This window comes from Melospiza melodia, chromosome 19 (assembly GCF_035770615.1).
Source record: "Melospiza melodia melodia isolate bMelMel2 chromosome 19, bMelMel2.pri, whole genome shotgun sequence".
NCBI lineage: Eukaryota > Metazoa > Chordata > Aves > Passeriformes > Passerellidae > Melospiza > Melospiza melodia.
In genome coordinates, this window is record NC_086212.1 from 10,790,416 (window position 1) to 10,804,407 (window position 13,992).

The window sequence follows — 13,992 nt, forward strand, 5'->3', positions numbered from 1 at the left end:
CAAAAATTTACACTTCTCTCGTTCAACTTTAAATTCTACTTTTGGGTTTAAGCAGATATGGGCTGTGTAAGACGTGCATGATTTTATTCCCTCCTTTTTCTTCCTGTTCTTTAGGCTGCTTTCAGCCTTAAAATCCTGGCTGGTTGTTGTGTCACCTAAGGGTGCTGAGCCCTTGGCTGGATCAGTGTTTCCCCCACCAGAAGATGATCAGTAATTTCCTAAGACTTTGCAACAACTGAGAAATCCGCCTGGCATTTGGCATTCTCCCTAGAAATGTTGGATTTCTGGGATAAGCAATATGGCTACAACTATTTCTGTCATTATTTTAGAACACCATGTGCTAGTGCCCTTAACAAAGCAAAAATTTCGTTCCAAATCCTGTAATTTTTTGGTGTGCCTCACGAACATTTGTAAATGAGTATCATCTTCCTACTTTTAAACCCAGTCTTTTAACCTTTGCTGGAGAGGTTTAGGACTTCTTAATTATAAAATCTAACAGGATTTTTCTTACACAGGTAAGAAGTACATGCAGAAGTACATTTTTTCTGGAGCTTCTTCATGCACCAAATTACTCTCAGATCCATAAATCCTCCTACAAAATAAGTAACCTTGGTACCTTGGCACAATCCAGTATTTCTGAATAAAATACCCTTTGTGACTTGGAGGACCTCCTGAAGAGAAGAGTTCTGATGTGATTTGTAAGCTTTAGCTGTACTTTCAAAATTCATTTTTTTCAGTGTGAAATCTATGGGAAGTTTTGCTTTAACAGAACTGCCCAGGGAATTGTCCAAAACTTGGAGCTTGTTTATTTTTCATATCTTTTAATAAATCAGTGAAGATAGTTTGATATGTGAATGGTTTTCTCCCCATTCTAAGATAAAGCTGTTTGTTGTTTGAGTTTTATCACAAAGCCCTTTAGAGCAGCATTGCCTCCTCCAGGTGTATTTGATTATATTAAACAAGGACATTGAATGGAAAAGTCACTCTCAAGATCTGCCCTGCACAGCTTCTTACAGGTGCAAAATGGGGAATTTAAATCAAAATAAGGAGGAAGCAGCAAGGCCGAGGGCAGCAGCTGTCACACAGGGGATCCACTCTGCTCAGACATATGTTCTCAAACTTAATTTTTCCCTTGTGATCATTTGTGCTCGTTCTCCCAGCGGAGGGAGGCTTCATATTAGGTGGGCATCAGATGGCAAACGTTGGAAAAGTAGATGGAAACAGTGCAAATAATTATCTCTGAGCATGCACAGAGGCGTTTGTTACTGCTGCTGCTGTGCTTTAAAATATCCCAGCAAAGAAGGGTTGGAGAAGGAAAAGCCATTTACTAAGTTTTCAGTTTAATAAATCCATCATACCCCAGGCTTACAGAGAGGCAGAAAGATAACCAGGGGATTTATAACGAGCAGGCTCAAGGTGACCACCAGGATCAATTCCTGAATCCTTGGCTAGCCCAAGCCAACATCAGAGGATGTTTTATTGAAGCAGGTTTTTACTGATAGTGCCTAAGTGTCAGCCAAACTGAAGTCCCACTAGCCCAGCTGGTCAGGACAGCTCCTGAAGAAATTCCCTTCCTTGACAGTTTCAGCATTGATCAGGATTGCTCAGCTCATCCCTTTCTTCTCAGGGGCATTTAAAAAATTATTTTTTTTCAAACTACAACTACTAGTTTGTAAAATAACAAAGAGGCAGCATGAGCAGAGAGGATCTTCAGAAGGGAAGCAGGGATGCAGTAACCCTGCCTGGCTGGCATTAAACAACAGCCACACTCAGCTGTCGCTGTGGCAGAGGGTGGCAGCAGATTTTCATGGAGCACGTGTGCTCCTTTAAACACACACAGAACCACTCAGGGGTCTGGGAGATCCTCTTAGGGACCTTTTTTTTTTGGCATTTCATTTTTGTTGAGGGTATTAATCTTTCAGCAGCATCATCCCTTAGGCTGCAATGTGATGCCTGAAGTTGTTTCCTGGGATGGATCCGAAGCAGGGGTAAAACTGCAGCCACAGCCAGGCAATGCTGCTGGCACAGGAAACAGCACAGAGAGCTGTGGGAGGAACAAGTCCACTTGAAATTTGGCTTGTAATGATGATAAATCATAAAACCAGCCAGCTCATCAAGAAATGTCCAAATTTGTAGAAATAGGTCTCTAGAGTCAGGGTATCTCTGAAACAAGAGAGTTCTGCTCACTGGACATTTTTTTCTCAATGGTCATGGAAATAAGTCCTGTCCCATCTCCTGTTTTGTTTTATAAAGACTTCTGGTTTGATTCTAAATTTTAATTTGATTTACAGAAGCAAAACAGAGCTGTGTAATCCTGTCTTTCCTCAAGGTGCAAAGTGAATAATTACTCACAGTAGGGAATGCTTGATAAACCAATACATCTCATCCTGGAGCTTTATCTGTCGAACCAAATTCCTCACTGTCCATCACCTGGAGAAGAAATTGGATTCTCAGAAATCATCAGTATATTTGCAGTGGTTCCATTGGTAGGAGATGTTCTTAACCTGGGTCACTTTGCCTTTAACCAGGCAGATGCAGCCCTGGATCAGGAGCAACTTTGCCTGGTGTTGCCTAAAATCTCGGAGTTTTGTCCTTCACATTTTCAATGACTCCACCCACATCTTTAATAACACTAAACCCCCAGATTGACTAAAAAAATAAAAAAGTAGTTTTATGCCCAAGTGTGAATCAAAGGGGAAAAAATCCATTGATGTCAGTGAAGGTAGAATTCTCTGAAGAATGTATTCTGTTTTATGTTTATTTGGTTATTTAGGAGCTACCTGTAAGAGGAGACAGGGGACAATTGGTTATTAATTTTCAGGCCTGGGACTCTTTTTTTTTCCTGTAATTTACAGCACATATTGCAAAGCCAGCTATTCCTTCTGAAACAACACAGACAAAAAAAAAAAAAAAAAAAAAAAAAAGCCAAAATAACTGTATCAGTAATTTAAAGTATTTGGGTTAGACTGAAGTGTTTCCATCTTCATAGCCAAAAAAATGTCAGTTTTTACTGTGTGTCTGCCTAGGGTGTCTCAGGAGCAAAAAAAAACCCTCAAGTAAATAAACAGGTTTAAAGAAAGGCTGCAGACAACACTGTCATGACTGACATCACTATATAAAAAATATGCTAAAAAAATCTCTATATATATATCAATCTGTTCCTGTAAAAAGGCACAGATACAGCTAACAATATCACCAAGGTAGAATGTGCAATTGTTTTTGTTATGGATTGATATACTTGGCTACTTCCTGCTTTCTGATTCAGCAGGCAGAACTTTATTTCAGTGCATTGCAGCTTGTGTGGCAAAACTCAGGGATTTTTTAAACTGTAGTGAGGAGCCATAAATTGATGTAAAAGCCAATGATGCCAATGAGGGATTGCTTAAGAAGTTTGGTAAATTATGTATGATATCTTCATCAGAGGCTTAATTGCATAAACCTGCCCACTGGATCAACAGTTCTGTACTGCATCCAGAATTCTAATTACCACTTTCTGCACTTTTTCCTACTCAGAGCAGCACCTCATTACTCTGGAGCTGCAGGAGTTTATAGTGGATTCAGAGGCTGACTTGGCCAATGTGCTCTGCTGCTTTACTAAATCAAAATCTGCCTTTAAATTACTGCTCCTGCTTTATCCCTCGTTTATTTTGCTCAGTAGCCTCTACCCCAAAGTTGATATTTGAAGTTTAGAGCATTCACTCCAAACTCAATTTGAGATTCCTATGGGAATGCAGCCTTTGCTGGGTCAGGTCTGTCAGCAATGTTACATATATATCAAAATTCCCACCTGAGCACATATGTTCAAGTGTTCTGAGGACAGCTGTGATTCACAGACCTCTTCTTTTTTTCCTTTTTTTTCTGGAATGGAAGTAATTGAAAACTTGCACCTTTAAGTAGATTTTATCTCTTTGCATTGTGGGGATAGTTTTCTCCCCTTAGCATAATGGATAGAAATCTTAGCACTTCCCTTTTCTTTGACTGCATCAATTGCTTTGAGTAAGGATGTCATTTTCTCATGACTCCCATAGACCTGATAGACCTAAATTCGATGAAAATTACATAAAATTGAAGAGACCAAATGTAAATGATGGCATGGCAGCGCTATTACTGTCACCTACTTTGCATAATCATGTTAGGGACAGAGCCTGGGAGCACATTCCACAGCTTTTCCCAACAAGCTGTGCCTGGAAGCTTTTGCAAAGAGACAGAGCTTCCCCTCCTGTTCAGGATTTCTCAATTGCCTCAGCCATTCATGCTGGTTTCATGCTCCTTGAGACAATATCAGAGGTAAAGTATTAAATGCAAGGCATTTTCTGAAAGGTATGAAGAGCCCGATTTAGTTCATAATACATAATTTCACCATTTATCCATGCGAGACACTTGGAAAGAAAATACCTGTTGGATTTTATCATGTGTGTTGGGGGTCATACTTCTAAAAACGGATAAAATCTGTCTTCAGAAGCTGGAACAGGGTTGTGAGGGATGAGCTGATCATGCACACAGGGCTTTGGATCACACCCACACACCCTGGTGCTCCTGACTCATCCTCCAGCCCCTGCAGGAGAAATCAAGGATCTCTCACTCTTCTCCCATTCTTAAAACCACCTCTGATGAGATCTGAGTTACTCACACTTTCACATCCAAAAGGAAATGCTGATACAGAAGGTGCCAGTGTCTGTGGGGGGCTTTCTCCTGCCTTCCCAAGACTCTGACCAGCCCTTGGGAATGGGGTAGAGAAGCAGCATCTGCTACAGATTTGCTCTTGGAGACATAATTTAAGAATATCCAAGCAACATCAGGGTGTTCCGATTCCCCAGCCTTTTCATGCCTGTTCTTTAGGACCTTGGAGATGCTTCTGCATGGCCAAAAGAAATTAACCAGGACAAAAATCCTCTTTTTTTTTTAATATCTTCATTCACTAACAACTTTTCCCATTTGCCAAGGAGTCTGGCTCTGGCTGGATGGGGCAGAGGCAAAGCTGACCCCTCATTCACAGAAAATCAGTACATTTATTAACTGCTATCTTCATTGTGGGGTATTTTATTAACTCTGATGTGTCTATGCACTTTGTATTACAGGGACTGAATATATGTGAAGGAAATTTAATGTCTAATTTATATTTGACAAACTTACTGTACCTCAGAGCTAACTCCAAGTCTTTCAGAACAGAGCTCCTTTTCAAGCTTTCTTGGCTGCTATGAGATACCGAAACTTTAAAAATAAAAATTTCTTTTTGCAGTAACTTTAGAGAGACTAAATTAAGCTCAAGGTTCACTAACAGACCTGCAATAGGAGTTATTCAATCCCATACATCTGACTTTCAAAAGCCTTTCTTTTTTAACCCCCTATTAGTAGCAGATGAAAGTTTGTTTGGAATCCAGGTACATCTTGCCATATAATAGAGTTCAACAGACTTTAAGAAAATAATAAGTAAAAATCTCTTTTGCCTTAGCAGTAGGAAATTTGGGGCTCAGGTGAACTATAATCTGTCCTATTAACATTGCACACCAGAATTCTGAATTGCTCCTGCAATGATAATAAAAATATACAAGGTTTAAAGGATGGTTTTATCCCCAGAGTTTCATTTCCCCTCCATGGAAGCTATTACCTTAAATGCTCTCCACTTTTGGTGATGTTAAATATAATCACCACAGTTTTTCATTTCAATGACTAAGTCTCCACTAGAAAATATTTACAGCTGGGGTAAGTTTAGAACTTGCATCTACCAATGTTTTATTTGATGCTTTTAAAGGAAGGGTTCTGTGACCTTACAAGGATCACTGACCTTGGTCAGGGGGCAAAATGCTCCAGCTCTGTTAACTGGAAAAACCTTCCACCAAATCTACTTTAACAAAGTTGAGTTTCTCAGAAATTCCCTCCTATAATGGCCTGTCTCACAATGTCTTTTTTCCCTGATATCTGGGTCTGCCATTGTCCCTTTTACTTCTTAATCTGAAGATCAAATGCTCAATAGCACAAGTGGAAAAACCTAAAATAAGAGGTGAAAAAAATAATGTTTGTGGCAAATTTTTTTGAGCTGGGCTGTTCAGTGCCTCTGTTAAATGATGCCCTTCAAATTGGTCTCATCATTTTAATGTTCCTTTATTTTGTTTTTTAGCTTTTTATGGGACAGATTTTCATCAGTGAAAGCAATAGAAACCCAGATGCAGAGTTAGCCCTGGGCCTGCTGTGACTGCTGTCCTTGTACAGGTGCCAAATGTTCATCCCCAGAGCTGATTTTTTGTTGTATTTTCATGTCAGAAGCTCTAGTCCTGCTCAGGACAACATTTCATTGCCATTGCCTTTCTGAGTGTCCAGCTGGGATGATCCAGGGTGGCTTCCACCCCTGGGCATAGCAAGGGAAGGGGCCCTTTCTCCCCATTTTGTGTTTGACACTTTCTCCCCATTTTGTGTCTAGCAATTCCGAAAGTTGTTTTAAGGAATCTGGTTATTACATCCATTTAATTTAATTTCTCTCCGTTGCAAAGGAATCTGGTTGGTTCCTGAATATATTCCATGATCAAAGTTGGGATTAAATGGGAATATTTCCACCCTTAGAAAACAGCTTCACCAATCAGGTGTGTAGCTGTTTGTGTACACAAATTCAGAAGTGTAATTCATCTTCAAGGGATTTAGGGAGTGCTGATGAATTTTCCACTATATCCACAGTCTGATCTGGAAGAGGAATCCAAAACCACAATATTCTGCATTCACTTCGAATTCTTTTTGTTATTCTTCTTGGATCAACTTAGTGGAGTTGCTATGAAAAATAATCTTATCTAATTTCCCACTTTACCTTTTATTGCTGCAGTTCATATCTGCATATTACCTTATCTCTGCTCCCTGATGGGATTGTTGCTAATTTATTCAAATTCAGAACATTTGCTATCTGCTCTCACTATGATCAAGGTGGGTTCATGCAAAACTGTGCTCTTCTAATCAGTTTTATTAGACAGGATTGCTGATTAAATGCCTTTGTACTTGTCTTCCAGACCAATTTCTGAAATGAATTTTGACAACGGCTGTTTGAGGCTCCTGTTTCTAATACAGGTAATAATCAAGTTCATAATAGGAAGCTGTTTGACAAACATATTTCTAGAAAATGAAGATCACAAACTTACTGGAAAAGTGAATAGTGCATTTGTGCTGCTCCCTTTACTCTTCAGTTATGAGCAAACAGTACTTTAAATAATTTAAACATGATGAAGTTTTATTACACTGGGCTGAATCCTCTGAGTTCAGTCGCTGGAGCTGCTCCTAATTCTTTAATATGTCTTAATAAAAGAAACTTCTTTTGTCACCAAACCCTGCATTTTAATTTTCAGTTTGAAACAACAATTGCCAATTTCATTGTAAAAAAGGACCAATCATGGAAGATAATGGAATTGTAAAACTTTGTGACCTATTATAACAAGAGGGCAGCTGAGGAAAAGCTTTTCATTTTGACTGTTAACTGCACTGTGAGTCTAATTTTTTTTCTCAATTTTCTGTTCAATTGAGTCTTCTGCCAAGAGATACTATATTAAAATAGCTTTTCTCTTTATCTAGTTAATGAGAAGTTATAATTAAGATAAGTGGGATCAAGCATCAGATCTCAAACTGATGTTATTGGGCGGACGCAGCTGTATGTTTCCTGCTTTATGAGCCTTTTTGGTGTTAGCAACTGGAAACCTGAATGTTCTTCAGAATCATCATTAGTTTCCTGTGCCTTTGCATTCAGCTTCAGAATGAAAACTCTTTGTAATCCCCCGGGCTTGATGCTGTGGTTCCATAGGCTCCAGAGCTCAGAGGACTCACAAATTCAGGTCATCTCAGGGGATGGGGGCAGCCAAAGATGAATGCAGGATAATTACTTGGCCTCGTGGTGCACTCTGACAGTTCCTTCCTTCCAAATTCAATGTAACTTTACAAGTAATTAAACATAGCTTAGGGAAAATGGATTTAGGCAAAATGGGTTTAGGAGTGGTCAAGCATCTCGTGGCACCCTGCTGATGACACTGGTGTCCCTTCTGTGACATTATTGCACGTGGCACAGCAGAGCAGTAGCAATTGCTAGCCTGAAGGTTTTAGTTCTCCAATCTTTTCACAGGTTACCACTCCCCACTCCGGGTACCACGGGCTGTTAATCCAGAATCAGACTTCTCTTAGTGTCAGAAAAGGTCTGATGTTAATCCTCATGATTTAAATCTGCCTCTGGGAAAAATCCTGGCACAGAGCTGGCACAGAGCTAGCACTTACAGAGCTGGAGCTGTTTGGAATAAAACTATTTTAAGTGGCAAACAATTTATTTTAGATGTTGGATCTATAGAGATAACAGTTTCAAAAGGAATCTTAGTATATGTACAGATTTTTCTTGAACTTCACATAAAGCAGAAGTGCACCTTTATCAGAAAAGAAAATTTTTGTTGGAGGTTTAGCAGCAGCAATGGCACTTTTGTAGATTTTTTTTTCTTTTTCAGTTTGAGTGGCAGTAGTGAATTTGTCCAACATCCCTGTGCTATATGCAGGGTTATGTCTTGAAACTGCAAGAGAAGTAATGCTGTCAACATTTCTGGTACATGCTGTGCTTCCCCACTCTCACGAAAACAAAATTTTCTGGTTTTCTGGGTTTTTCTTCTCACCATGCCACCCCAGACATCTGACTCCCAATGTATACATTTTCCTGTAAAGTTAATCCCACACATCCTCAAATGCGAGTCTGTGAGTAAGTTTGTCAGAATTCTTTGTCTCAATGCTTTTGTGTTTCTCTGAGGGGCACAGCAAGATGAGAAGTGGCCAAGTCCAGCTGGAGGTGGGCTCCTGCCTGGTTTCTGCAGGAGGAGAACAGACTGTTCAGAGAATCATTTAGCAGCTGTTTATTAGAGGCACAGGCATGTGATTTTGGGGGTAGTGAAACTTGGCAAGAACTTGTATTTCAAAGGAAAAAACAAACCAAGCAAAGAAAAGCTAAAAAACTGCCAGTCACTGATCTCCTTCTGCTTTACAGTGAGTTTAATCTTGTGTTTCGTTCCAAATTCACATGGACATTCCAATTGTTGTGTGCAGCACCTGAGACTGCATACGAATCTAATCACACTGACAATTAATTTGCAAAGAAACTTATTGAAAAATGCTGTTAAGTGCAAGAAGTTTTGGAAATGTAATAGAGAAGCTCACCAGGACCCCATTTTTCTAAGTCTGAAGGGCTCTAATGTAATCTGACAAATTGAATCTGGGACGGAGCTGCTGCGCTGAATTTCAAGGCCCTCAGCAATAAGGAAAGTGATAAACTTTGGTTTCCTTTGACCACGGAGGTAGGATACATTTACAGAACAGAATGAAACAGACTGAGAAGCCCAATGCTTTTATGGGAACTGGGAAATTGGATATTGGGACGCATCCATGTGTGGCTGCAGCTCTGCTCCCCCTACATCTGCCCCTGACACAGAAGACAGGGCTTGAATTCCTTCCTAAATTCCTTTTGGATTCAGCACTCACTCTGTCAGCTCTCCTAAAGCTGTCCTCACTACTTTTTGTCCTGTGTCCTTCTAACCATGCTCAGCCACCCCACAAACAGAGGTTCTGGGATTCTCCTCTGGATTACCAGAGCCTTTTCCTCACCTTTGTACCACAACCCTGGAAATTTCTGTAGAAAACAAGATTTCTTTCAGTAAATCCCTTTTAACCAAGCAACAGCACATTAAGAAGAAACTGTAGTATTTAAAATAAAAAATAAAGCTGCCATGAAAGCTGAGGTTTCACCCCAAAGTGCAAGAAAGGCAAAGAATTAACTGAAGCTTATATTCCCTCCCAGTTTGTATGTGGGAAGTGTTCAGATACTGTGCTGATGAGAGGTGAGATAACATGGTTACATAATATCAGGGTTTAAATAAAAGGGTGTGGAAAGCCAGTGCAAAGATGTGTGAATTCTGAGGAAAATTCGAGTTACAATTAATCTGGATAATGCTGCAGAAGGGTCTTCACTGAATTCCAGTCACCAGGAGTTGAGACTCCCAGCAAAACTTTTCTTGTTCTTCAGAAAACACCTTTGAGCAAGATTTTAAATACTGTGAGCATCCACACAGTCAATTTTTGCAGGGATGATCCCTTAGGAGGAAGAGAATTAGAAAAATGCTTTAATTTCCTTTGCTGTTCAGCTGCAGTTGTTCATCAGGATGGACACATGAACATTTCTGTTTTCCTGGGCAGACAAGCATTTGCCTTTGTCCTTTCTGTTGCTTAGGGAGCTGCTGAACATATTTTTAAGTAGAAAGTTGTGTAAAACAAGAACTGAGGTGTATCTGCTTGAGAAGAAGCTGCTGCAACAGATCTGAACCTGCCTTCAATGGAAAACTCAGAAACCAAATTTTTTTGCTAAAGGAGTGAAATAGCTCCTAGAAAATCTGCCTCACAGTAATGGAAAACACAAATTAGACAGGCAGAACAGGCTGGAAGGATAGGAAAGGGCAGGTGATAAGGGAGGGTCTCCCAGATTTGGGTATTGCCAGAGGCCAGCTCAGGGTGGTACCAGCACAACCAACACGACAGTCCGTGGTGTGTGCTGTGAAATCCTTGGCAAAAGCTGCGTCCTCTGTGTCACAGCCACCCCAGCTTCTGGGGCTTTAGAGTGTGTCCCTCTACTTCCCCTTCTGCGCAGGGGACAGAAAAGATGCTGCTCCTGCATTTGTTGCTCGCTGTATCCAGATCCTGGGGTGTCTGGAGTGCTGGAAAGGCGTTCACAGCGCCGAGCGGAGCCGGCTGCTCCCCGCTCTGCCAGGGTGCTGACAGCTCACTTCTGGAAACTTGAACTGCACAGAGACAGCAATTTGCCTGCAATTCCTCATTTTTAGTTCCTTTATTCAGCCTTAAAAGGGGATTCACAGTGCAAAGTGAGCAACACTGCAGGCAGCTCCCAGATCCCCTCTGAATCTGAGGCACTTGGCTGCAGCACTCTCTCTGCCTCGGAAGCTGCATCTCCCTGTTCCTGCAGAACATTTAAATCTGAATTTGTAAAAAAGCACATCTGGTGCATACACTGCCCTTAAAAGTGGGAAGAGCCTTTAAAATGTCAGGATTGGCCAAAGCCATGACTTGGAACTCAATTGTGGATTTGTGCTTGAGGCTGGGAGAGAGTGGCTCATCCTGAACCATGACTTCAGCAATGATCTTAGTTTAGTCCTGGTTTCCCAGCTTCTTTCTCAGGGTCTGGATCCTCTTTTCTGTGCTTCAAACTACTGCAAGCTATGAATTTTGCGGTTTTCCATTCCTGAGAAGACAAAAGATTCTCCTTTAGCGCAGCGTCTGATCCTTGGGCTTGGGAGAGACCTCTTGTTGTGTGTGATAAATTCGATCATTGTGCTCTTCCTTCCACCTCCTGCATTGCTGTTTCTGCTGTCTCTGCTCTAGTTGCACTGATATTTGGAGCAGATTTTCAAGAGAGAGAGGAAAATTCCCTCTTCCCCATATATTTTTCATCATTTTGCTTTCCCCAGCCCCACAAAATCCTCTGATGATGTTTCTGCTTTATCTTTCGCCATTAACAACAATGTTTTGTGACAAGAGCTATAGTTGCAGTCAGCATGGAAAATTTGCTGTTATTTTAAATAACCATCTGCTCTCCCCACAGTCTGCTACCTCACCCTTAATTTCTTTATTTTTTGGATGTTTATTTTGATTAGCTTTGTCACATGGTGCTATAAGGAAATCTTGCTTCACTTCACACGCTGCTGCCATGTTGATACAGAAAACTGGCTTACAACCAAAAAGATGCTATTTTTTTCCATTCCCTCTCCTTTTTTATTTTTTTTCCCCAGAAAAAGTTTTATGTAACAAAGTGTTGTGTAAGGGGGAGAACAGCAGGGAGTACATCAGAACTGATGGATTTTATTTCATCTCTGTCACAAATCCACTATGGAACATTGGGCAAAGTCAGTACAATCCAAATTTTCATATTTGGATCAATGTGAGAGCTACTGAAATCTCTTCAGTAGATCCATTGTCACACGTGTGTAACCAGGATTAAACTCTAACCCAGAGCAAAAATGGAATATTAGAAGAACTTTCTATAGCAGGGAGGAGCTGATGCACTAAAATAGGTCACCTTTGTTTATTTATATTAAAAAGATAATAATATACAAAGGTATATCATATAATAAACAAAGGTCACCTTTGTTTATTTACATTGAAATTGCTGGCACACAGATCTTGAATTTCAGAGTAATATTTAAATGTTGATGTTTGATATCTGTGCTGCAAATGCTGTTTCTCCATTAGATGTGCACTGACCACAGTGCACAAGGTTGTGGTAACTAAGCAGCCACAATTCTGGGTGGGAAATCTGCACATGTGGTGGAAAAATGGCCCAAACCACAAGAAATCTCTCTCTGAGGAGCAAAAAATCACGAAGAAATTAATACTCATTCTGCAAATGCAAATTTAGCTGGTGTGGTTGAATGAAGAAATGTAATTTGGCTTCCTGTGAGGAACATTTTCAGAGGAAATTCGGGTCCCCCTGAGTCCTTTGCATACATTACAGCTCCTGCAGATCCTCAGGGAGCAGAGGGAGGAGTGGGAGTGCTGCTGTTCACTTACACTCTGCTTTTCCACAGGACTTTTCTCAGTGTTGGCTTTGGGTGCACAAACCAGCCCTGGAGGTGAGCCTGGAATCAAGGCACAATTACCTTAATGAGCCTTTTGGAGAATGTCAGTGCACAGTGCACAGCCTGGGTTTATTTATCCTCATGTATCAGTGTAAACTCAGTAATTCTACCAGAAATAATGAGCAGACAATGAGGTCCTGTGGTTCTGTCAGAGATTTCAGGAGTTCACTTAAGGTGTTACTGTTACGTTACAACACACAAGGGATCCCTCCAAAAGACATTTGTGACTGTTTTAACAGCACCAGGGCTGTGTGTGAAGAGCAGCTCTTCTGCAATCAGAGCAGTTCAGCTTCTCCCTGAATTAATGCTGTAAAGATATCTTTGGGTGTTTGATACATTTTTATACATTTATCTTGCTTTTTTTCTCATATTGCAATTCTTTTTCTGCTTTAACTCATGTTACGATCCAGTTTCTGCAAACTGAACACCAGCAGGGGTAGTTAGCAAATCTGTTGTGTTTGTGCCCAAAATTGCTAGCAATGAAAATAGGAGTGGGAGTGTTCCCCTCAGGATGGATTTCCCTTTATCCTTCCCTTTGTCCTAATCTCCAATCAATATTGACTTCTGCCAGTATTTCTTCTATCTGCCCACTCTGTTAGGTTTTTCTGGAAATAAAACCCCAGACCAATACAAAAAACTTAGCCAACAACAAACTTGGAAAAAAACCCCACCAAAACAAGCAAATCAATCAAACAAAACCACAACAAAACCCCAAGGAAACAAAAAGCCACAAACAACAACGAGAAAAACCCAAATAAACAAGCCTACAAAGAACAAATAAAACTCCACAAAACCTCTGAATAAACAAGCCAGAAAACCCCTCCAAAATAGAAAAAAACCAACAAACCAGGAAAAAAAAAGCCCAATAAACCAGAGTTGCTGCAGTGATGTGCTAATGCTTACTAATATTGGCCTGCAGAAAAGAAAATCTTCATTACTGGTGACAGCTAAATAAGCAATATTTCTTATCTACAGACTGCAGCCATGGATTCACACAAGAAATGCCCTTTTCCATAGCACAGCTCTTTCTCTGGGCTGCTGCTAGCTGCACTTGAGTCCTTCTGGGATTTCATTGAGTTTATCTGGTGAATTAACACCATGAAGGACTGGAAAGTGCATTATTTCCTACAGCACAGGATGGCCACTGCTGCTGCTGTGGTGCTCAGAGGAAAGCAGTGATGGATGAGCAGAGGAGGCTCCCCTGTCCCAGCCAAGGGAAAGCCACATAAATCTTGTTAATGCAGAGCCACAGACAGGGAAGCTGAAAACACTGATCCAGAGGATGGATTGAGATGTCCTGGGGAAAGTTTCCTGACCTCATTTCAAAATGCTCTGTTCTGATTACTGCTAACCT